The sequence below is a fragment of the Protopterus annectens genome, chromosome 2.part1, assembly GCF_019279795.1.
Source record: "Protopterus annectens isolate FY-2018-M chromosome 2.part1, PAN1.0, whole genome shotgun sequence".
NCBI lineage: Eukaryota > Metazoa > Chordata > Ceratodontiformes > Protopteridae > Protopterus > Protopterus annectens.
The window spans coordinates 67,150,383-67,177,018 of NC_056729.1; the positions used below are offsets into that span (position 1 = coordinate 67,150,383).

A 26,636-nucleotide genomic window follows, 5' to 3' on the forward strand; every position below is an offset into this window, starting at 1 on the left:
TGGGGCTCCAATCTTTACTTTGATTAATGTGGCTTTCTCCTTTGCATAAATATTGCACCATATCAAATTTCTCTTTCTTTCCCATCTCCATATTTCTTTTTTATACTTTTCAAATATCTCTTAGTTTTGTTGTTTATATTTTTGCACTTCCTCAGATGCTACTTTTTCCAAACAGATCAAGGTTTCTTGATCTATATAATGTTTGTCATAAATCTGTTATATTAATGAACACAAATTTTCATTTGAAGTTTCTGACAGTTTTTCTTGCGGAAGTATTTTTCTTTCCTCTAATTTCTGTCTTAGTCATTTTCTATATCTTGTGTCTAGAAATTCTGGGCTTTTTGCATAATACTAACAATACATAATTTCTTTCTTATCCTCAATAGTCCACTTTATTGTCATTATGGGTCTTCTTTGGCCTATCAGCTTTTGTGATTTTTGTGGACTGCTACTTCCTTCTACAACAAGGGTCCATCCTCCACATGGGCCTGGCCCTATTGTAGAAATGTTTCCATATTTTGAGTATTATACACTTTCATCTTTTCCAGTCCTGGCACCAGTGTGCCTACCAGGATTGGCACTTTTTTATCTTAGGTCTTGTACACCCAGCTATCTTTTATAGTTTTTGACATACTTCTGTCCATGATATATGCTAAACAAATACAGTCTATATATCAGTGTCGCCTTGGTGAGATTTTTTGAAAACAGGGTCCACCTCGTGAAGGTACTCACCAAGACTTGAGGATGAATTCAGTTTCAGCACTACTACTCTCCTTTGCTTGCTGACTTTTCATCTCTCCATTTGGACCCCCTCATTTTACTGTAAAGAAGTGTAAATGCAGAAAAAGGGCAGGCATTTTGCTAAATTCAAGGGAACCAACAACTTACAGTTTAATAAAATATATTCCAAGCCCATAATTACCAATTCAGGAAGCATTTGAGACAAAAATTATGTTAAAAATGCAGGTTAACCCAAAAAAAAAATAATAAACCTAGTGAGATTATTTAAAGAGTCAACTTATTCTAATTTTACTCGCATACAACTATTAGTGAAAAAAGATTTTTTTAATAAAGAATGCATTTTATTTGCTGTAAAAAGTAAAACATAAGGAAGAAGAGTGAAAACTTTGAAAAAGAAACACAGATAACCTGATTTCAGAAAAGCCTTCAAGGTTGGTTTTGCAGATTCTGGTAATGAGGTACCACAAGAAGTATCAGGAATCAGCAAAACCAACCTCACATGCTTTATTGAAATCATGTTGTCTGTGTTTCTTTTGCAAAGTTTTCATTCTTCTTCCTTATTTTTTTTTCACTTTCTAGAGCAACTGATTAAAAAGCATGCTTTATTTTAAAAAATCTTTTTTTTTTACTTATATTTTTACTTAAAAACTGAAAAAGGTGGGAGGTCAGCAATGCATCATCCAGTGGAAATCACTCATTATGCAATAAACAGTACTTCAGTACCCTGGACAGCTCAGTGCTTCGAGGAGGTTGACAGAACTACAGGGAGACAACCACAAAGCTAATTTTAATACAATAAAATAATATTTATAATAAAAAGTCTTTCGGCTTTTCCCGGTTAGGGGTCGCCACAGCGAAACTCCCATCCACTAATGATTGGCAGTGGATTTTTAAAGTGCCGAGTTGCCAGCCCGATGCCTAACCTTCGAAAAAGGCACGCTCATTCACGCATGCACCTACCTGCATGTCTTTAACATCACTCAACCACGAGGAGGACATGCAGACTCCACAAAGAAGTCGCTCCAGCTGAGAATCGAACGGAATAACCTCTTGCTGTGAGGTGACAACACTAACCGCTGCACCACCACGGCCTACATAATAAAATAATATTTTTATTATAAATATTAATAAAATAATATTTATAATAAAAATTAAAAATAAATAAATTAAAACACTCTAACAATAATAATAACCAGGAATCTAAAAATATTGCTTTTTTGAGGCACTCTGAGAAATCTATATCAGGATAGCAGTTTTGTGACTTTGTAGTACAACTGCTGTCTCTCAAACTTGTGGTCAGCATTAAAAAAAAATGATTGCATGAGACAACACTGCTTCTGGACACAGAATTAAGTTTTGGGAAAAGCAACCAGAATAGCACCCAAAATATAAATGTGCAAGACAAATAATTAAGGCATTCATTTCAATTGTACAGCTAAATAGGATTCATTTCAACAGTTTGTAAGGAATGCACTATTGGAAAGAATAAAGCACAGCAGTGGTTATTTATAAACCATATTTTAGGTGTGGAATTTCAAGTTTGGATATGAATGGCATGTTTAAAAATGTAATCAGTTACGATTGTAGTGAAATGTGATATGGGAAAAAACAGTAAATATTTAAAATGAAAATTGCAAAGCAACCAAATGTACCTGGAGAAATAAAAATCTCCTTTGCAGAAGCAAATAATCACACATCAGCTACCATATCATTTTAACTGTGTCACTGGACTGGAACACTACTGATTGCTTGCCCCTTCTCCCCCATAGGGTATAAACCCTTCATATCAATATGATGTCTTAAAACAGTCATTTCTTTACCTAAAGGATTATGGCTCCCCTATACATGCTTAAAGTAAAACTGTTAAGCGTCAGTAGCATGTGAAAAAAGGATGACTGGCATAATGCAAACACTATTCCCCATAGGAAATCACTGCCAGTGCAATTTCCAATTGTGTGCAGACAATAATTCACATGGTTAAAGCGATTTCTGCCTTCTTCAAGTTGATATGTATAAGTTTAGGGGGTGTAGGGAGTTTTCCCTCACACACACATCAAGGGTTGCCCCCTGAAAAAAAACACTTGAAATGGATTTTCCTGCTTATGAGTTTTGGACATTTTTTTTCATTTTTTTCAGCTTGCCAGCTTCTAGGAAGTCAATGTTTCATAGTAGAACCAAAAATTACACTTAGCTTGCATCATTGATAAACCACTATCTTTACAGGTTAAAATTTCTAGATTGCATCTATCTAATTGTTATAGCAATCACCACATGTAGTCTCAAGTGAAGTTATGCCATGAGACAGGGGAGAAAATCAATGGAAAGGTTGAAAAGTATAAATAAAGTTCCAGAGTCAAGATATACACTTAGGATAAAGTTTATTCTGATTACTCATTTGTCAAATCAGGTTTCTGTATTAAGTCCCTCTCTATTTAACATAGTATTTTCTGCCATACCTAGAAATTATACATTTTAGATATTTAAATATGCAGATGATTGTAAGTTAGGGATTATAACACAGCATGGATCTGATTTTGATTATCTTAATTATCTGTCTATCCTGAATAACTGGGCAATTGATGTAGGTCTTCTTGTGGTAGAACTTTATCAGTTATTAATTTAGCTGTACAGTCATATATTCTGTTTACTTTTGTTATATTGCATGGATCTCTATGAACAGTCCTAATTACTGTATTTATTTGTTTTACCAAACTTCTGACTTTTTGGGTTTTATTAATCTTCTACAGTCTATTTCTTTCATTGATCCTGATATATCTGTCACTGTTTATTAAATGAAGCAATTCTTCTCTTAGCTGATTTTCTTCCAAACTGAGGGCAGATCCCTTGTTTTACAATTCCTGCAGGCATTCTATAGTAGGTTCTATAGCATCTTCCTGTGACACAGTCTCAACAATTTCATCATGTGCCACTCATTGTTCTATCATATGGATACTCACTGGCCTATCACTACTCAATATTGACTGCATCAGAATTTCCACAGTTTCCAGTTCCTTCCCATGCTGTCTAGCTTCAATTGAACATTTATACTGGTTTCCTGTGGAAGGTTCCAAATTATCTTCATATGGAAGCTGACCAATTGCTTCCTGTTCCACTGGTTCTCCTTAATTTGGATATTCATTACTCTATCCTGTTGTGGTGCTTTCTGAATTAGATTTTCTACACTAAATCCTTCACTTCACAGGTAATCCATAACCTCAGTTTCTATTTCTTTAACTTCTCCATTACTAATCAACTTTTCTACTTTTCCTCTTTGTCTTCTTATTTTTTGTATTGTAATGTTTTCTGTGTCTGGATTCCTTTGTCTGTATTTCTCTTCAAATATCTTTAGTGCTGCTCTTTTTCTATTGGTAAGTTTTTGCTTTCTCCTTTGCATAAATATTACAGCATAATAAATCTCTTTTTCTTTCCCATGTCCTTATTTCTTCTTCAGATGTTTCCTGATCTTCCTGTTTCACCCTGCTTTGGGGACTCACTCCATCCTGCTGTGATGTAACCTGTGTTAGACCTTCTACATTAAATCCTTCACTTCACAGGCATTCCATAACTTCAATGTCTATTTTTTAACTTCTACTTTACTGATCTGCTTTTCTACATTCCATCTTTGTAATACTATTTTTTTTTTATTGTGAAATTTTCCATATCTGGATGCCTTTGCCTGTATTTCTCTTTAAATATCTTTGGGTCTGCCTTCTTTACATTGATTAATTTGGCTTTCTCCTTTGCATAAATATTGCACCATATCAAATCTCTCTCTTTCCCATGTCCATATTTCTTTTTTATACTTTTCAAATATCTTTTGGTTTGTTGTTTATATATTTGCACTTCCTCAAATGCTTTTTTTTCCAAACAGATCAAGGTTTCTTGATCTATATACTGTTTTTCTCAAATCTGTTGTATTAATGAATACAACTTTTCATTTGAAGCTTCTGACAGTTTTTCTTGCGGAAGAATTTTTCTTTCCTCCTAATTTCTGTCTTAATCATTTTGTATATCTTGTGTCTGGAAATTCAGGGCTTTTTGTATAATACTAACAATACATAATTTCTTTCTTATCCTCAATAGTCCACTTTATCGGCGTTATGGCTCTTCTTTGGCCTATCAGCTTTTGTGATTTTTGTGGACTGCTACTTCCTTCTACAACAAGGGTCCATCCTCCACATGGGCCTGGCCTGGCCCCATTGTAGGAATGTTTCCTTATTTTGAGTATTCTACACCGTCATCTTTTCCAGTCCTGGCATCAGTGCGCCTACCAGGATTGGCTTTTTTTTATCTTAGGTCTTGTACACCTAGCAATCTTTTACAGTTTTTGACCTACGTCTGTCCATGATATATGCTAAACAAATACAGTCTATATATCAGTGTCGCCTTGGTGAGATTTTGTGAAAACAGGGTCCACCTCGTGAAGGTACTCACCAAGGCTTGAGGATGAATTCAGTTTCAGCACTACTACTCTCCTTTGCTTGCTGACTTTTCATCTCTCCATTTGGACCCCCTAACTTTACTGTAAAGAAGAGTAAATGCAGAAAAAGGGGAGGCATTTTGTTAAATTCAAGGGAACCAACAACTTACAGTTTAATAGAATATGTTCCAAGTCCATAGTTACCAATTCAGGAAGCATTTGAGACAGAAACTATGTTAAAAACGCATGTTAACCCAAAAAATAAACCTAGTGAGATTATTTAAAGAGTCAACTTATTCTAACTTTACTCACATAAAACTATAAGTGAAAAAATATTTTTTTAATAAAGAATGCTTTTTATTTATATGCTGTAAAACGTAAAACATAAGGAAGAAGAGTGAAAACTTTGCAAAAGAAACACAGTTAACCTGATTTCAGAAAATTATTCAAGGTTGGTTTTGCAGATTCTGGTAATGAGGTACCAGAAGAAGTAGCAGGAATCAGCAAAACCAACCTCAAATGCTTTTCTGAAATCAGGTTGTCTGTGTTTCTTTTGCAAAGTTTTCATTTTTCTTCCTTATTTTTTTCAATTTTTTAGAGCAACTGATTAAAAAGCATGTTTTTTTTAAAAAATATTTTTTTACTTATATTTTTACTTAAAAACTGAAAAAGGTGGAAGGTCAGCAATGCAACATCCAATGGAAATCAATCATTATGCAAGAAACAGTACTTCAGCACCCTGGACAGCTCAGTGCTTTGAGGAGGGTGACAGAACTACAGAGGGACAGCCATAAAGCCAATTTCAATAAAATAAAATAATATTAATAATAAAAATTAAAAACAAACAAATTAAAACATTCTAATAATAATAATAATAATAATAACAATAACCAGGAATCTAAAATATTGCTTTTCTGAGGGACTTCTGAGAAATCCATATCAGGATAGCATTTTTGTGACATTGTAGTACAACTGCTTTCTCTCAAACTTGTATTCAGCATTAAAAAAATGACTGCATGAGACAACACTGCTTTTGGACACAGAATTAAGTTTTGGGCAAAGCAACCAGAATAGCACCCGAAATATAAATCTGTAAGACAAATAATTAAGGCATTCATTTCAACTAAACAGCTAAACAGGATTTCAACAGTTTTGGAGTGACTTGGATGAAGTTGTGGTGAGTGTACCCAAGGGTGAGAGACTAGTGATTGGAGTGGACTTTAATGGGCATGTTGGTGAAGTGAACAGAGGGGATGAGGAAGTGATGGGTAGGTATGGCGTTAAGGAGAGGAATGCAGAAGGCCAGATGATTGTGGATTTTGCAAAAAGGATGGACATGGCTGTGGTGAATACGTATTTTAAGAAGAGGGAGGAGCATAGGGTGAAGTACAAGAGTGGAGGAAGATGCACACAGGTGGATTATATCCTATGTAGGAGGGCCAGTTTGAAGGAGATTAGAGAGTGTAAAGTGGTGACAGGGGAAAGTGTAGTTAAGCAGCATAGAATGGTGGTCTGTAGGATGACACTGGTGATCAAGAAGGAGGAGTGTGAAAGCAGTGCCAAGGATTAAATGGTGGAAGTTAAAAAAGGGTGATTGCGAAGTGGAGTTTAGGGAAGAGTTAAGACAGGAACTGGGAGGCAGTGGAGAGTTACCGAATAGCTGGGTAACTACAGCAGAACTAGTAAGGGAGACTGCTAGAAAGGTGCTTGGTGTGACATCTGGACAGAGGAAGGAGGGCAAGGAGACCTGGTAGTGGAATGAGGAAGTACAGGAGAGTATACAGAGGAAGAGGCTGGCGAAGAAGAAGTGGGATTGTCAAAGAGATGAAGAAAGTAGACATGAGTATAAGGAGATGAGGCGTATGGCAAAGAGAGAGGTGGTGAAAGCTAAGGATAAGGCGTATGGAGACTTGTATTAGAGATTGGACACTAAAGAGGGAGAAAAGGACCTGTACCAATTGGCTAGACAGAGGGACAGAGCTGGGAAAGATGTGCAGCAAGTAAGGGTGATAAAGGATAGTGAGGGAAAGGTACTCACAAGAGAGGAGAGTGTGTTGAGTAGATGGAAAGAGTATTTTGAGAGGCTGATGAATGAAGAGAATGATAGAGAGAGAGAGAGAAGGTTGGATGATGTGGGGATAGTGAATCAGGAAGTGAAACAGATTAGTAAGGAGGAAGTAAGGACAGCTATGAAGAGGATGAAGAATGGAAAGGCTGTTGGCCCAGATGACATCCCAATGGAAGCATGGAGGTGCTTAGGAGAAATGGCAGTGGAATTTTTAACTAGATTGTTTAATGAAATTTTGGAAAGTCAGAGGATGCCTGAGGAGTGGAGAAAAAGTGTTTTGGTACCTATCTTTAAGAATAAGGGTGATGTGCAGGGCTGCAGTAACTACAGAGGGATAAAATTGATGAGTCACAGCTTGAAGTTATGGGAAAGAGTAGTAGAAGCTAGGTTAAGAAGGGCGGTGATGATTAGTGATCAGCAGTATGGTTTCATGCCAGGCAACAGCACTAAAGATGCAATGTTTGCTCTGAGAGTGTTATTGGAGAAATACAGAGAAGGTCAGAAGGAATTGCATTGTGTCTTTGCAGACTTGGAGAAAGCATATGACAGGGTGCCTAGAGAAGAGTTGTGGTATTGTATGAGGAAGTTGGGAGTGGCAGAGAAGTATGTAAGAGTGGTACAGGATATGTACGAGGGTAGTGTGACAGTGGTGAGGACTGCAGTGGGAGTGACAGATCTGCTTAAGGTGGAGGTGGGATTACATCAAGGATCAACTCTGAGTCCTTTCTTATTTGCAGTGGTGATGAACAGGTTGACAGATGAGATCAGACAGGAGGCCCCATGGACTATGATGTTTGCAGATGACATTGTGATCTGTAGTGAGAGTAGGAATCAGGTTGAGGAGACTCTGGAGAGGTGGATATATGCTCTAGAGAGCAGAGGAATGAAGGTCAGCAGGGCGAAGACAGAATATATGTGTGTAAATGACAGGGAGGGTAGAGGAATGGTGAGGATGCAGGGATTAGAGTTGGTAAAGGTGGACGAGTTTAAGTACTTGGGATCAACAGTTCAGAGTAATGGTGAATGTGGAAAAGAGGTGAAGAAGAGAGTACAGGCAGGGTGGAATGGATGGGGAAGAGTGTCAGGAGTGATTTGTGACAGACGGGTACCAGTAAGAGTGAAAGGGAAGGTCTAAAAGAGGGTAGTGAGACAATCTATGTTATATGGGTTGGAGTCAGTGGCATTGACAAAAAGGCAGGAGTCAGAGCTGGATGTGGCAGAGTTAAAGATGTTAAGATTTGCACTCGGTGTGACTAGAAAGGATAGGATTAGGAATCAGTATATTAGAGGGTCAGCTCATATTGGACAGTTTTGAGAAAAAGCAAGAGAGATGAGATTGCGTTGGTTTGTGTATGTGCTGAGGAGGGATGATGGGTATATTGGGAAAAAGATGCTAAGGATGGAGGTAAGAGGAAAGGAGGAAGGCCTAAGATAAGGTTTATGGACGTGGTGAGAGAGGACATGCAGGCAGTTGGTGTGACAGAGCAAGATGCAGAGGATGGGAAGAAATGGAAAGAGATGCTCCACTGTGGTGACCCCTAATGGGAAAAGCCGAAAGATGATGATGTTAGGAATGCACTATTAGAAAGAATAAAACACAGCAGTGGTTATTTCTAAGCCATATTTTAGGTGTGGAATTTCAAGTTTGGATAAGAATGGCATGTTTAAAAATGTAATCAGTTACAATTGTAGTGAAATGTGCTATAGGAAAAACAGTAAATATTTAAAATGAAAATTACAAAGCAACCAAATGTACCTGGAGAAGTACAAATCTCCTTTGCAGAAGCAAATAATCACACATCAACCACCATATCACTTTAACTGTGTCACTAGACTGGAACACTACTGACTGCTTGCTCCTTCTCCTCCATAGGGTATAAACCCTTCATATCAATATGATGTCTTAAAACAGTCATTTCTTTACCTAAAGGATTATGGGTCCCCCATACATGCTTAAAGTAAAACTGTTAAGCGTCAGCAGCATGTGAAAAAAGGACAAGTGGCATAATGCAAACACTATTCCCCATAGGAAATCATTGCCAGTGCAATTTCTAATTGTGTGCAGGCAATAGTTCACATAGTTAGAGAGATTTCTCCCTTCTTCAAGTTGATATGTATAAGTTTAGGGGGTGTAGGGGGTTTGTCACCACAGACACATCAAGAGTTGCAAGTTGGTTCCCACCTAAAAAAAAAAAAAAAAACACTTGAAATGGATTTTCCCCCTTATGAGTTTTGGACATTTTTTTCATTTTTTTCAGCTTGCCAGCTTCTAAGAAGTCGTTGTTTCATAGTAGAACCAAAAATTACACTTAGCTTGCATCAGTGATAAACCACTATCTTTACAGGTTAAAATTTCTAGATTGCATCTATCTAATTGTTATAGCAATCACCACCTATAGTCTCAACTGATGTTATGCCATGAGACAGGGAAGAAAACCAATGGAAAGGTTGAAAAGTATAAATAAAGTTCCAGAGTCAAGATATCCACTTAGGATAAATAATGTTTATTCTGATTACTCATTTGTCAAATCAGGTTTCTGTATTGAGTCCCTTTCTATTTAACATAGTATTTTCTACCATACCTACAAATGATAAATGTAGGATATTTAAATATGCAGATGATTGTAAGATAGGGATTATAAAAATAGCATAGATCTGATTTTGATTATCTTAATTATCTGTCTATCCTGAATAACTGGGCAATCGATGTAGGTCTTATATTTAGTATGGATAAATGTAAAATAATATACTTCTCTAACAAGGTTCAAAGGTACACTATTTATTTTATCATCTTCAGAACTTCAGTTAGCAAACTCCTATCAAGATCTGGGTATTTATGTCTCTTCTAATCTGTCTTTTAATAAACATGTTTATGAACCTTCTGCTAGTAGGTTATACTTTTTGTTAAAAAAATATAAGTACAAGAAATTAATATTATCTATGAGTTATGGAAAGCTTACATATGTCCTATTATTAAATACAATATTGCATTTTGTACATATACACGAGCAAACTTAAATCACTTAGAGAGGGTTCAAAGGAGATTTACAAATAGGATAGTCTCCTTGAAACATTTAAATTACTGCTCCAGGCATAAATATTTGAACCTATTTTCCATTACTGATAGATATTTATGTGGTAAATTTATACTTGCTTTTAAAACTTTTCATGATATCAGCTTGTAATTTATGTTTGACAATGAAGTTAATAATAGTTTAAGAACTCAACATAGAAATTTGAAATTCATCACTAAAATTGGTAAACAAAGTATTAGGCACTTGTTTATTACTATCAAGATGACCCATCTTTGGAATAATTTGCCCATATATATATAAGATCTGTTAAGGGATTGAACTGTTTTAAAAGTAGTTTAGATACTTGCTTTGGTTATAGTGTGTATGAATCTCCATTATATGGATCAGTGTTCTTAGATGGCTTTAGGGCCTAAGCACTATATAAGTATCTGTGTATTTATGTATGTCTGTCTCACCTATAATGTGCACATTGAAACTGAATAATGCAGAAGACTAGTTTGGTCAAATAAATGAGCTTTCCTGATACTGAAAACAATGCGCCAACACCTGACCTGACCTGACTGAATAATATCAACATTTAAATTGTATATGTGTTATTTTCTTTTTCTGGTTTGGAAGCTTCCAATGATTATGACATGTAAAAGTCAATAACATTAGTTACCCTGATGAGGTTTTCTGGCCACAACTTGGTTAAGCCATGGTACAATAGTTTTTTAACAGAGAAACATGCACATAATACCCTTAGTGAAGCATAAGCAATTAAACTGACATTAAAAATTACTTCCACAGGCTAAGGCAAAACAAAACATGAATTAGAAATATATAAATATAGCTTTCTTAACTTTTCAGAGATGAGTATGGGACACATAGGTACTAAAGTAGATACTGATGTACAGTCAAAAGTACACAGTCAAGACTTTCTCAACAACAACATGTACCATTTTCAGTAAGACAAGAAGAAAATGTTATGAAATGAAACCACAAACCAAACTGCACACATACCAATCAACTGTCCAGATTTTTGTAGAATGACCAGATTTTGGCCTCCTATTTTTAGTCTGTTACTCATATGGTTTTCTGCTAAATCAAAGATTGAAGTCCTTCTATAATGGCTTATATACGAGTTTCAGACTTCATGTCCTTCAAAAAAGAATGCATGATAATGCAAAATTTGTTATTTTAGCAAATGTCTAAGTTCATAAAAGTATTATTTAAAATTTGTCCATGATTTTGTGCCTTTGTCACCCCCCTCACCACCCCCACCCCCATTATTTTTGGCTTTTTCCAGATGTTTTGTGATTACAGGTTGAGAAGTATGCCACACTATAATGGGATTAATTTCTGCATTAGTCAGGTTTTCAGATTGGTAACATCATCAGCACATATACTAAGCGAGTCTCTTCATTTCTGTGTTGATTATAAACTGACAAAAAAACAAGTTTCATTGCTGGAGAAAAATAGTTTTTCTTTTTCTGAAGGTACAGTATTTGCAAAACAAAAGTTCCCAAAAGATGACACAAGTCATGCATGCCAACAGTTGTGAGTGAAGATTTTAGTAAATCCAAGACCATTAACACACTCAAAAGATAAGATAGATGGTGTCTTAGGGGCTGGTAGAGCTGACATTGGAAATTATAATAATTTTAGCATACTTCTGATTAGGATGCAAGAAAGTGTTTTTGGAAGAATACAAGCAACTTAGTTCTTTTTAAAGAAAGTGACTGCTTAAAACATTAAGTTGATACAAAGTACTTACACAAACAGAAATTACAAGCAATCAGTAATGTTCTAGTACCCAAGTTCAGTAGCAGACTTAAAAATTACAGGATGAGGAAGCTCTTCGAGTTACTAGTTTGTTATGATATGGCTAAACTAATGGCTAAACTAATGATGTTGGCTTTTTTTCCTTGACTTACAGTTTTGTAGCTGGCGTACAACACAGTTTTCAATATGGGAATATACAATTATTGGATTTGCACTGAGGTCTCTCAGATAAGCAGAAATCATCTACTGCCATCTGAACAGGGAAAGATTGCCTGTTTGCTTTTGTGTGAAAAAATGTCATAACTATATCCAAGGAAAAATGTTTCATAAAGGAAAGGCAGATCTCATACCACTTTCACAGTATTCATTGAGGTTAAGACTGTACTGTACACCATGCATTCATTGATGGAACCTTACCTCTCAACATTTTGCCCAATATTTTTGCTCTGTTCCTCTTACAATTTGTGATTTCCTGGTAAATCACTGAAGACTGAAGTCACTAATTACATACATTTGAGTTTCAGACTTTATAACCTTCAGAAAATGCATGCTAACACAAAACATTTTATTCTATCAACTTTCTAAGTTTATAACAGCAATATTTAAAGTCTGTCCCTATTTTTGGGCATTTGCCTCCCCATTATTTTTGGCTTTGTCCACATTTCTTGGGCTCAGAGGTTGAGAGGTATGGGTGGAATATACTTTTAAGGCAATATGAATATGATATAATGTACAACATGGAAAATGAGGCATGAAAATTCTTTAATCTGGATGCTGCTTCCGCTAGAAAAAGAGAAGCATTTGAATTTAGAAGCAGAAAATCTGTTTTTTGCATAACCAGGAGAAACGTTTTCAATTGCAGCAAAATAAATCAAGCACTGGACTGGCAATGATTAATTTTTATCCAACAACAACAAGAAGTTGTTCATAGAACTCCTGACAAGTATGAGTGTATACCCACAGGAAAAATGAATGAAATGCAGAAGGTGGATGTAAACAAAGGAAGATACGGTTCTGAAACCACTCAAGGCCAACTAACAAATGACCATGATCTTTGCATTACGAAGGTATTAGCTTGTGGCCACTGTTGGTGGCTGAAAATGGAACACAGATCTTGAAGAAAAGATTTCCAAGAGAGCCTCACATCAAGAAGTTAAGAAGCTCCCAGCAACCTCACTTCTTCATCATAACAATATCTGCAAACTCCATTAAAAGCTGCCTAAATGGTTTATGCCTGTCATACTGATGGGCAAATCCCTGAATATTTCTGATAATAAAGGCATATTCAAAACAGCTGGATTTTTTTTTTGTAGATAACGCAAAAACAGCCTGACAAGTGTGTAAGACATGCTTTCAGCATTTACAAGATCAATAGACTCAGACTGAAATAACAGAACTACTTTTGTAGACACACACACATACACACACACACACACACACACACACACACACACACACACACACACACACACACACACACACAGACACACACACACACACACACACACACACACACACACACACACACACACACACACACACACACACACACACACACACACACACACACACACACACACACACACAACCAAAAAGAGTTCTACCTTTCCTAAAATTGACTGGCATTAGCCATGTACTCTCAGCACATTACCACCCAATTATAGTGCTTGGTTTAGCAAACTCACCCATCCAAAGTTTCAGATTATTCATAAATTAGCAAGGAAAATCACACAGTTGTTGTTGTTTTTCTTTCAGGTTTTCCAGGTTATGGGTCGCCACAGCGGAACTCTGGTCCGCTAATGATTGGTAGTCGATTTTTATGGTGCCGAGGTGCCAGCCTGACGGCCAACCTTCAACAAAGGCACACCCATTCACGCATGTCTTTCGAATGCCACTCAACCGCGGGGAGGACATGCAGACTCCACACAGAAGGCGCTCCAGCTGAGAATCGAATGGGAGAACCTCTTGTTGTTAGGCGACAACGCTACTGCTGCACCACCGCGGCTAAGGAAGATCACGCAGTCTAGAATTTAAATGTTTCACTACACAGTCATGCTGCAGTCTTGAGAAAGAAAAACTTCCATATGAACTGAAGTTTAAAACAAAACTATAGGCAGCAGTGGATTTAATGCATCAAGACCTCACTTCATTGAATAACAAAAAACAGAAGTGAAAAAGACAATTTCTATAATAAGACTATACTGAGAATATATTTTCAAGGAGAGCCAGTATAAGTCTCTGGTTTCAGAACAAGAAAGAAATGGATATCAAGCCATGTGGTACACGTAGCAGGACCTGTACCTTAAAGAGAATAAACTGCAGGGCACACTGTAAAAAGATATATAAACCACATGCAGACAATTCAAAAACATATTGTGCAAGGAAATCTTAATGATAACAGGACTAATAAACCAACCAACAGAAATGACCCAAAGACTAAATAGCAATGCCTCTGAAAAGAAATGAGAATTCTGTAGCCCACCAAAATGGCTTGCCTTGCTGAGAATAAAGCTGATTAGAAAATTGGCATGCTTACCAAGAAAACCTTTGGCACAGATGTCTTCTAATGGAACCAGTTAAAAAGGTTTATTTTTGGGACTATATCCAGAGAAACCTCAGCAGCCAGAACCAGAAGTTCCACAACCCCACCCCCACTCCAAGTTATCTGAAGGACTATACTGGGACTTAATGGTGACTCTAACAATGTTGCATTCTCCCTTAATCGGTTTACATTTTTTCCAGTGATGATAGGACACTCTAGGGTGCAGTATTATAAACCAGGCTTCATTTACCTGGATGTACTGACGCATTCAAATAAAGGAAATGGTTGGATTGTGTACATCTTTATATGATGGTATGATACGCGTGACATTAGCTGTTGGTCTACCATAGTGCTAGTTGGAAAACAGTGTCATTCACCTACAGCATCCCACATCCCATATATAGGAACCAGGAGAAGTACACTGTAGACAATGGAGAACTGGTTGTAGCAGCCATAAACTGACTACAGGATTACAACAGACAAAAAACATTCCTTACGCCAATGTTGACCCCCCACACACACACACACACACACACACACACACACACACACACACACACACACACACTTGTATATGGATTACTTGATTCATTAATCCAATTCCTTTTGAAATGTTGCTGCAATAGCTACGCTCTGAAGTAATACAGCCATCAGTTTTAATATATGTTTGGAAACCCTCATTCCCCCTGCTATTATTGTCCATTTGGTCCCATTTTTCCTCATCAGTGGGGAGTGAGCTGTCCATGGCACAGTTGTCATCCTGGCAGCCATGAGGGGTATTTTCCATTTTTCTGGACTAGCCTTGACCCATGCTGGTTGACATAAAAGCCTGTTACACCTTCTCCTGGTGGAATGTGTGTCTCTGCCCATTATGCATAAAGGCTTCCATGCAGATGTGGTTTGACAAAATCAAGTACAGATCCCTGGCCCTCAATGCTGCACACCATACACCCTTTTCATAGGTGCTGGCACTGTAGGGGCTGGACAGAATGACTGAGCTGAATTTGGCTGGTTATTACCACCCTCCCCCATTTGTTATCTCCAGCAACTAAGCTGTTAATCATACGTTCATAAATAATTACTAGGCATGCAATCCAGGAGACCATTAAGGAGCCTATTTCAAATTCCCAATTGGCCCAAACCACTGTCTGGTTAGGTGAGTTGCTCAAGGTCAATTAATAAAGAAATGAAGGTGGAAAGATTCAAACCCTATACTCCTGGCACATGAAGCAGTTCAATAATAGGTAAGAGACTTAGTGCTAATTGCTGGATTCAGGTCTATATGCCATGGAGACAGGATGATTTAGAAAGATTATTAAAATGATTGCTAAGACAAACATGAGCCCTTACATCAGTTACTGTGCCTATAAAATAAATAACAGATGACAACTGAATGTCTGCAAGCCAAACATTGGCAGTACAGAACTCTCACAGGGGGTGTTTGGCAAACCCCAAATGCATGGAGATAATTCCACATACTACATAAGTGCATTGTACTTCTGTATTTTTTTTATACCCGATTGAGAAGGACATATTGCTTTTATCAAGCTATTTCTTAAGATGTTTCATTCCAGTGATGCAGTAGAGATATACTGCAAAATAACAAAATTAAAACAATGAATGGCAAATATAAAGACAAACATATCTATACCCTCATGAAGCCCTTAATAGACCAACACAACACTATCACCAACATAAAGTTATCCTTTCACATTTTGTCTATTAACAGATGGTAAACTGCACAAAAGTAATGTTTTAATTTTAAGCCACACAACTTACTAGCAATTAATTTTAGTTTGGTTTGTCATTCAGTGAACTTGAATGTGCACTGACAAAAGTGTCACCATTTTAAACTGTGAGATGAGGGCAGGGCCAGCTTTAGCAACTGCAGCGCTCTGGTTGGAACATTATTGGGGGGCTGCCAAGCCACATCCCCTTTATCATCCAACTTCGCCCCTTCCATCATCAATGATTTGCCAGAAAGCCACAAATTTTATGAGGAATGGACCAAAAATATGAGACAAAAATATGGACATTCTGAAAAATTCTGGACAGCTGAGAGATATGGTACCAGCATTCATTTATAAATGCCGATACTGCATTAGCGTCATACCTCGCAACTTCTTTGCTCAAGAATTCTAGAAAGGCAAAATAATGTGGAATCAAATCTCCAAAATTATGGACAATGTGTAATTATTACTCTAATTTACTTAAAAATTTAATTGAACAAGTTTTTCATCAGCATGCATTTTCTGAACAATACTAAGTTTGAAACTCTAAAAGTTCTATGAGGGACAGAGCAAAAATAGCAGGCAAAATCAATCAGGGATGTCCTGCAAAAGAAAAAAAGGGATGGCGTGTGGTCATTTAACTCTAGCAAATTGCTTGTTACATTTGTATCAATCAGCTTACTATGGTCTTGGAGTATAAACCTATTTTTCTTTAGTCTTCAAGGTGAAAACCTTTGTTTTTTTTTTCTTTACTCTAGAAGCTCTGAAGAGGTCATGATCTGCAGGTGCCAAAGGTGTGCACGTATTTTACCAGCATTCTTAATGAAATGCCATCAAAGATCCTCACTGTATGTGGTAGTTTAACTTTAGAAAGATGTTTTTTTACATTTGTAGTAAGCAGCTGGCTACAGTTTCAAGTAGAAGAGTCCCTTTATGGCCTTCAAAGTGAAGACTTATTTTCTCTCTCTCTCTTCAAGTTAAAGTTGAAGGGGAGTGCCAGTTTGGGGAACTGCATATGGCTTTAGATCAGCTAGCTACAGTTCTGGACTGCAGATTGCACTCCTAAATGTTGGGTCCCCCTTAGGTGTGAGGTCTGATCGTGTCTAATCAGCACAATTGACTTAAGGTCAGCCCTGGACGTGATGCATATATGAATCCATGAACTGCACATTTTCTTATTACAAGGCTAACAGATTTCATTTTAACATCACTTGGGGACCGCTTCATCAAATAAACTTTAAGTTAAATTATTTGAATAAGACTGCTAGAATGAATGGGCAACCTGCCAGATATTTTTTCCCTGTGACAGTACAGACATTCCCCCTGCTGTTGTCTACCATCAAGATAATCTACAGTTCCCTAAGTAAGTTACCATTCCATATTGCTGCCTCACCTGAATGGATTTTTCATTATTAGTTGTGGATGGACTCTAGGTACACCCAATTATCTTATGTTTTGGGAAATGTAAGGTCTGTCTACAAAACTGTTTATCTACTGAAAGCACACATTTTAAATATAAGACTTTAAACACACAACACAAACTAAAATAAATAGCCTTTCCCAGACTTTGTGTAAATGTCTACAACTTTCTCAACTTCTGCATTTATGAAGTTATTGTATAAGAAGTAAAACAACTCATCCTTTAGACTTCCAGTTAGCATGTATAGACATTCCATTACTTCAGTGCACAATTTATAATTTATCTATTAAAAATACCCAGGCCCAACTGTCCTGTATGATGACTCTGATTGTCCTCTCAGTGCTGGCCATTGAGTCTGGTACCAGAGAATTTGCATCTTACATAAGTACCTCAGACAAAGTTATGGACACCTCTTGTCCCTATACAACTGCAGAATATTATGCATTACCATTGACTGGTTCACAGGGAGGCATGTCAGAACACTTACTGATTTCTTTAATAACTGTAGAGCATCTCTACTAAATAAGGAGTCAGTGTTTGTAGGAGAAATGGGCTAAACTGGCAATGGCATAAGTAATAAGAACCACAATAGGCCAAGCTCAAACTACAGGTTCATGGATATGCTTGAAAACTGATCAGAGACAGTCTGAAATGAATAAACACAAACAGTATCTCTCAGTTCTGCTTGTCATTTAGAAAAATGTGTTAATGTATGCCAGTAATTAGCATTGTAAATACAGTTGAGCTTCATATAACATGAAAGCAAGGAAGAACATTTAGACAGAACAACAGTCAAAAATGTTAGGGCCATCTGTGTACGTCTCAGCACTATGACATCTATTTGCTCAAATATATTGGCCACTATAATACAGTACATGCAGAAAAATAAATATGAAATGCGACAACAATGTGAAGAAGCAGGTTTACCTAACAGCCCCATACAAAGGAATTCAGTTAACACTCTTGCAGTTTCAAGAAAAAGTATTTAGTCACAATTGCATCTACATACGTTATCTTGTTAAATATGAACTGCATGACTGACAGTAATTACTATAAGAGAAAAAATTAAGTAAAGTAATGTTCAGAAGCAGATTTGCATTTTTGCTGACCTAACGATACCACAATGTGAACAAATTCAGACTACGTCATGATCGCTTCAAAAATTTAAATATGCTAGTTAGTTTCATCCTTCTCCAGTGGAATGAGAGGTAAAGCCCTGATGATGAGCTTGGGCATTTAATGGCACAGGTAGGGAGGATGGGTGCACTCATCCCCGGGGGCAATGGAGAGCCCACCCTGCATGCACTGCTATTCTAATGACAGGAACTCATCGACAGAGTGTATACTCATCAAGACAGAGGAAGCTGATGTCAGGAAAGATGTGGTCATGGCTACCCAAATCAGTGATGATAGTTCCTATTTGCACAACTGAGGAGCATGCATGCATGGACAGGAGGGCATAGGTGGACCTTGCGTTGACAAGAGCCAATTTTACCACCAATGTCAGGAGTTAGGACAAAATAAAGAAAAGCTTTTGACAGAATGTCAGACATTGAGAGCACAAAGTACCCTCACAGCTGCCTGGATGATAACTCACCTCTGACATGGTAATGCCCAGTTGATGGGAGGCATGATAGTTATCAGGTAAAGGGGCAAAATCATACAAAATATGCTAATTACTTTATCTACAATTCATTATATTAATGAGCTGACATTGTAGATTATGAAATAACACATCTCTGCAAACATATAAGTAAATATATTATTCCCCACAACAGACAATTCATTTCACTCCTGAATCATTGCACATTTGCATATGTGCTTAGCACACATATCACACACTAGGTTGTAGACAATACACACATTGAGACAAATACTACTTCATGCAAAAGTTCTGCCCCACCCCCACCTCATATCACCAAAGTGGGAACTGTACCTTATCCTGCATTACTACTTCAAGGCCATCACTGCTACACTGCTGTAAAAAAAATATAGTGAGTCTTGAATCAATAACACATCACAATGTGACTCATACCATTCAATCCACATTCATGGAGCGGGCGCACATACACTCCCATTCACAATGTAAATGCACTGTAGTAACACTACAAATGTCACTGGCACCATCTTAAACATATACAGACTCAGTCTATTTGCCTAAATATATAACTCAACTTGAGTGACCTCAGAAATTCCTAACTAAAAAAATCAATGACCTCAAGATCTTTAGTCATTCAGAAAGACCAGCAGCCCTTCTTCTGTAGTCAGTTTATTACACACTCCTCCATGGTGATCTACGTCTATCCTTTTGAGCCATGAAAGATCCAGCCCAGCTTCACCTCTTATTCTTTTGCCGAACTAGTTCTTCAAATACCTAGTTAAAGGACCTAAACCTTCATTAACAGAAAAATAAGACATTGGCATGAGATTTATATCTTAACATAGTTACCACCTCTGGAACAAGCTTTTACTACATCCCCAGCAGAGTAGTACCTTTGTCACTTTCAAGGTAAATCTAGATAACTGCATTGGCAGCCTCAGATTTTCCTACAGTTTATCTTGTCTTGCCCCCCTTGAATCTAGAGGGGGCTTTTGAATATCACTTATTCTCGTAATGACCTGTAGACCAGTTGCCTACTTCACAATGAATCCTCAATCCTATATATATCTTGCACATCCATTAGCAGAGATGTATTGAACATATAATTGGGAAAAATGCAGACATCTACGATCCAGACTTCGAAGTTCTTCAGATTTCTACCTTGAAACAATACTGTGCCTCTGCTTGTACCCAGCACAGCTCAGAAAGGGGAAAGCAATATACATTAGATAACAAGAACTGGGATGATACATTCATTCTTCAAAATCAGTTTGTTTTGATGTATTATTTGTGGCCTTATTTGGAAATTAGTAGCTATGTAGTGCTACACTCAGCAACATTATCTCATTAGACAGGAGTTTTAGAAGCCGGTTTTAGATTGAAGTGACTCAGTATCTGAAAAAGGCTTGACTTCCTGTAAGTATGTGAAGGAGGCTTAACTTGCTGTAAATGATAAATTACTCAAAAAGGATGAAAATCCATTACAGATCATGGGAATGTCTGCAAAATGCTGGTAGGTGAATACTGTATGAGTGCAGAAGTGTTTTATACATAAATAATTTCAAATCTGTAGACAGAAAAAGTACAGTTGTGTACACTTACCATAAATGTAGATGTTCAAGTGTATTCACTGTTGCAGTCATCACACTTGGGCTATCTGCCTGCAGGTAGCCCTCAGTCAGCCCGAATACCAGAGTCTTATTATTTCTGCATCGGATGCTGTCGCTTCTTCCATGACATCAGGTCGTCAGGGGTATGAAACAGCCAGCTGACACCATTATATCAGTTTTTCTTGCCCCAAATGTCAGGAGCCCCCAAATAGGGAGCTAGTATATGGTGGGGAACAGCAGCAGTAAAAAGTAAATACCAATGCCATTAAGAATGGCAATAGAGAGGAGAGGTAGAAAGATAAAGAAAACCAGGGGGCTGGAGGGAAGGAAACCAAGACTGCAACAGTGAATACACTCGAACATCTACATTTATGGTAAGTGTACATAACTGTACTATGTTCTTCGTGTTTCACTGTTGCAGTCATCACACTTGGGTTGATTCTCAAAGCTGAGGAAGGGTGGAGGCAGTCAAGAAGAGTTAGGGCTGTCTAGTAGGCCTTGCAAGACTACTGTAGCAAATCCAATCTGGATTTAGAAAAGATAGGTAGGTAGTAATGCTTGGTGAAGGTGTGTACAGAACTCCAGGTTGCAGCTTCCAGAATGTCCCTGGTAGGGACTCCCCTGAGAAATGCTGTAGAGGTGGAAGTAGCCCTAGTGGAATGTGGTCTGATCCTCTATGGGGTAGGTTTTCCATGGTGCTTGTAGCAGAAATGGATGCAGTGTGCTATCCATTTGGAAATGGTTTGTTTTGAAATGGCCTTACCCTCTGCCCCTGCAGCAAAGCTGACTAGCAGCTGGTCAGATTTTCTGAAAGGCTTAGTCCTGTCAAGGTAGAAACTGAGCTATCTGTGCACGTCCAAGGAGTGCAGGATCTTTTTCCCTTTATTCTGAGGGTTAGGGATGAAGGTTGGCAAATGGATGGATTGGTTCAAAGCCATGCTGGACACCACCATATGCATAAAGGACAGGTTAGTCCTGAGGGAAACCCTGTCAGCATTGAAAATAATGAAGGGTTCCACAGCCATTAGTGCCTGTAATTCAGACACTCTTCTTGCTGAAGTTATGGCTAAAAGCAAGGCCGTCTTCCAAGAGAGGAATTTTAACTCTGCTGAGGCAGCAGGTTCAAAAGGAGGAAGTGTGAGCTTTTCCAGTACAAAGTTAAGGTCCCAGGCAGGGGTGGGTGCTCTCCTAGGGGGCCTTAAGTTGTTAGCCCCTCTCAGGAATTGTTTGATGACAGGGTGAGAAAATAGATGTGGCTCAGTATTATAATGAGCTGAGATGGCAGAGGCATGAATCTTAATGGAGGAGAAGGATAGGCTTCTGTGGAGTAGCTCTGCTAGGTAATCCAGGATTACGGGTAAGGAGGGCACTGCTGTGTCCTTCCCTTGAGACTGATTCCAAGAACAATATCTTTTCCACTTTTCAGCATAAGATTTCCTAGTACTAGGCCTTCTGGCTTTAAGAATGACGTCCAGCACCTGTTTGCTGAGGGTTGCTGGTGGGGTATTCAAGGAATAAGCCAGGCTGCAAAGTTTAGGGTTTGCAATTGTGGATGCAAAATCTGTCCCTCTTCCTGAGACAGCAGGGTAGGAGCCTGGTGAAGATGCCAGGGTGGCGCTGTTGTCAGGCTGCATAAGAGTGGGTACCAGTGCTGGCGTGGCCAGTCTGGGGCAATAAGAATTGCCCTTGGTCTGTCCTGTTTTATCTTGAGTAATACTCTTGAGAGAAGGGACAGAAGGGGAAAGGCATAAATTGAGAGGTTTTCCCATTGAAAGGATAGGGCATTCACCTTCCAGGTCCTGTTGTGAAGGTTCCTGGTGCAGTATTTGCTCAACTGGTGGTTCTCGGGGGAGGCAAAGAGGTCCACCTCCGGTGTCCCCCACCTCTGGATCAGAAGGTTGAAGGTGTCAGGCTCCAATTTCCACTTGTGTGGGTCTAGGAGATTTCTGCTTAAGTCATCTGCCAGTGAATTTTGTTTGCCTGGCAGGAATTGAGCTTGAAGATGCACTTGGTTGCTCAAGGCTATGTTCCACAAGGCCATGGCTAACCTGCAGAGTGGGTAAGAATGGGTTCCCCCCCTGCTTGTTTATGTACCACATAACTGTGGTGTTGTCTGTTTTTATAAGCAGTTGTCCTGGAAGGATTAGGTGTTTGAAGGCTGTCAGAGCATTTTGTACAGCTAGCATCTCTTTTTGATTGATGTGCAGTAGAATCTGCCCTGGGCTCCAGTGGCCCTGAATGCATTTGCCTGCCATGTGAGCCCCCCATGCATATCTGATGCATCTGTTGTCAAGGCGAGGAGTTGAGTAAAAAACAGTCTCTTGTTGTGGTTGCATGCTTCTGCCCACCAAAGGAACTCTGCCCTTAGACAAGGTATGATAGGAATGACTGTTTCCAGGTCCTGAGAATGTTGGCACGAAGACTTTTTAAGTATCATTGAAGTTTCCTCATATGCAGTCTTGCATATGGAATTAGCAGAATACATGAGGCCATGAACCCTAGGGCTTGCAGTATTTTTCTTGCAGTTAGCTGGGTTCTGGTGGCCATTTGCTTGAAGTAGTCTGTCAGATAGACCTGTTTTTCTGAAGTGAGAAATGCCATCTGGGAAGTTGTGTCCAAGCTTGCTCCCAGGAATACAATCTTTTGACTGGGCACCAGTTGTGATTTCTTTTCATTGATGGTGTACCCCAATGAAGTGAGAAGGCTTTTTACAAATGCCAGGTGCTGAAGTAGCAATTCTTGACTGTCTGCCTGAATCAGGCAGTCATCCAAGTATGGGAAAATTTGGATATTTGTCTGCCTGCAGTATGCAATGGCTGGATCCAGGCACTTTGTGAATACTCTGGGTGCAGTAGATAAGCCAAAGGGAAGTGCAGAGAACTGACAGTGCATAGAGCCTGTCCTGAAATGTAGATATTTTCTGCATGACTCCCTTATGGGGATGTGCAGATAAGCTTCTTTTAAGTCTACAGTGACTAACCAGGCATTCTTGGCTAGCATAGGGAGAAGCTGTTGCAGGGTAAGCATCTTGAATTTTGGGACCACCAGAAAGGTGTTGAGAACTGATAGATACAGGATTGGGTGCCAAGAGCCCTCTTTTCTGGGCACCAGGAAAAGTCTGGAGTAGAAACCCTGACACCTTTGTTCTACAGGAACAGGTTGAATAGTTCTGATATTGAGCAGGGAAAGTACTTGCTTTTGAGCCTCTGCCCACTGGTTTGGAGGAAGTTCTGGAAACCCGCTTGGGGTTGGCAGTGAATGGAAGTAGAGTTTGTACCCCTGGGATACAATGTTTAGGACCCATTGGTCCTGAGTAATGGACATCCAGTTTTTTGCATGAAGGGCAAATTTTCCTCCTAGGGACACAAGTAATTTGGCAGGGCTGGGAAGGATAATTGAAAAGTCATTGTGAACTTTTTCCATAAGGGGATGGCTTACCACTCCCTGTTTTTGAGGTGGGATCACTCTATTGTTTAGATCTCTGCATACCCTAAGACTGTAGTCTGGGTGGCCTGTTTCTCCTGGGTTTGGTCTGGAAAGGCCTGAAAGGGGCTGGAAAGGACCATTTTTTTGAAGGCCAATGCCTACTGAATCTAGGTGGCTGCACTTGTAAGAATTCTTTGATAGTTTGCATAGACTTAGCTTTTTCTTCCATCTTTTTAAGAACTTCTTCAGCTTTGGTGCCAAACAAACAGTCCTTATTTAAAGAAGCGTCTAGTAATTTGGATTTGACATGATCTGGCAATTGTTTGTTCCTTCAGCCAAGCATGCCTTCTTAGTACAGACCCAGTGACTGCAGCCCTGCAAGAAGCTTCTAGGGCATCAAAGACACACTGCAAAGTATGCTTACTACCTTGGTTTGCAGAATGCATTAGCTCTTGTAAATCTTTGTTTTCTGCACAATCTGGAAGTAACACCATTTTTTGTTTAATTAGTTCCATAATATGTTACTGGTACTTCAACATGTGAAACTGGCAATTCAATGCCCTGATGGCAAGAGATGCAGAGGTATATAGCTTCTTACCCCATCTGTCTAAAGCTCTAGAATCCCTGTCCAAAGGGGTAGGATTTTTGACTATAGTAGCCTTAATACCTTTAGGTCCCTGGGAAATGGTTTCTGGATCAACAGTAGGATTCTTGAAGAGAAATTTGTGGGAATCAGATAATCTGTAGTACCTGTCAGGTTTCCTAGGGGCCAGGGGTAATGTATCTGGAGTAAGACTGGATTCCATAAAAACATCATCTACAACATCCAGGACAGGGGGTACAGCTAGAGGCTTGTGCTGAGGCAACTCTAAAAATTCTCTGAGTCTCTTTTTGGACTGAGGAAAGTCGTAGCATTCCCAGCAGAAATGCTCTCTTAAAGTATGCAAGGTTTCACCAAAAGAAAAATCCTCTGGAGGGGAGGCAGAGGGAATGGATTCCTCTGCATCTGAATCCTCATAGGCTGATAAGGGCATGTCCTGATAATCAGAAGGGTCAGAGTCATCAGACTCCTGGTCTGTAGAATCATTAGGAAACTCAATTCTTTGTCTTTTAGCAGGGGAAGGCTGGCTTCCCCTAATTAGGGTGATAAGGTCTTCAGCCATTCTAAGCATTTGTTTTTGTGGCATGGGAGCTTGAACATGCACTTTGGTCGTCGGTTTTCTAGGCTTAGTGTGTATTCTGGGCCTAAGAAACTTGGTAGTTTTGGCTAAAAATGAAGTTGTCAGTTTGATCCGAACATCGGTAGGTCAGAATACACCCTCAGAAGCCGGTCCCTGCACAGCGGCTCCGGACTCATTCAAGGTAGAGACATCCGCAGGTTGCATAGTCGAAGAAGCATCTCGCTGCATACCGGACTCTGAATGGGTCACAGCAGAGGCCTGCAAATCCACAGAAGCGGGCATCAGGGGCTGCAAAGGCACCTCACTGAGTACTGGCAGACTAGTGACTAGCTTAATGAAAGCATTGTCAGCAGTTTTGGAACTATGCAGTCTGTCTCTGTCTTTATCTTTACGTTTTTTCAGAAGATCAGTAGACAGATGGCTTACTGAAGCCATTTTGGAATACGGAGAATGAGAGCAAAAGAATTTAGCGACAAAGATAGCCTGACGAAGAATGGTTCAGGCGTTAAACAAGGCACAAAACTGACAGGGAGGGATGTCGTAGTCTGGGCCTAAACAGGTGACGCAGTAAGAATGAAAATCTCTTTGAGATATTTGCTTTCCACAGGCAAGACAATTGTTAACTTTTTCTGACATCGGTTAGAGCAAGAAAAAGGGATCCCCGACGGGGTACTTAGCTTTAGAAGGCTTTAGGATTACAAACTCTTGCGAACTTCTTCTGTTTTAGGCTCCTCCTCAGCAAGAAAGACTGATGTAATGGCATTGGCTGCCTGTTTTATACCCCTGATGACCTGACGCCATGGAAGAAGCGACAGCATCCGATGCAGAAATAATAAGACTCTAGTATTCGGGCCGACTGAGGGCTACCTGCAGGCAGATAACCCAAGTGTGATGACTGCAACAGTGAAACATGAAGAGCATCTCACACTAAGTCGATATGTACTTGGGGTACACAACTGATTAAACCCAAACATTTATTCCTCCTGCACCTTCTCAAAGTCTAAGGAACAATATGATGCCAACACACTCCTTAAACAGCTGTATCCTTGGGTCCAGGGTAACATACAGCTCAGCCTTGGAATTTCAAGGCTTTTTTCTC

The 26,636-nt window shown here is 38.9% G+C and overlaps 1 protein-coding gene across 2 annotated transcripts in view; it reads right to left on the minus strand.

Moving 5' to 3' along the window:
• Positions 1-26,636, minus strand: part of PTPRN2 (protein tyrosine phosphatase receptor type N2) — a 4,238,418-nt gene that overhangs the window by 3,341,897 nt on the left and 869,885 nt on the right. The window lies entirely within an intron of this gene.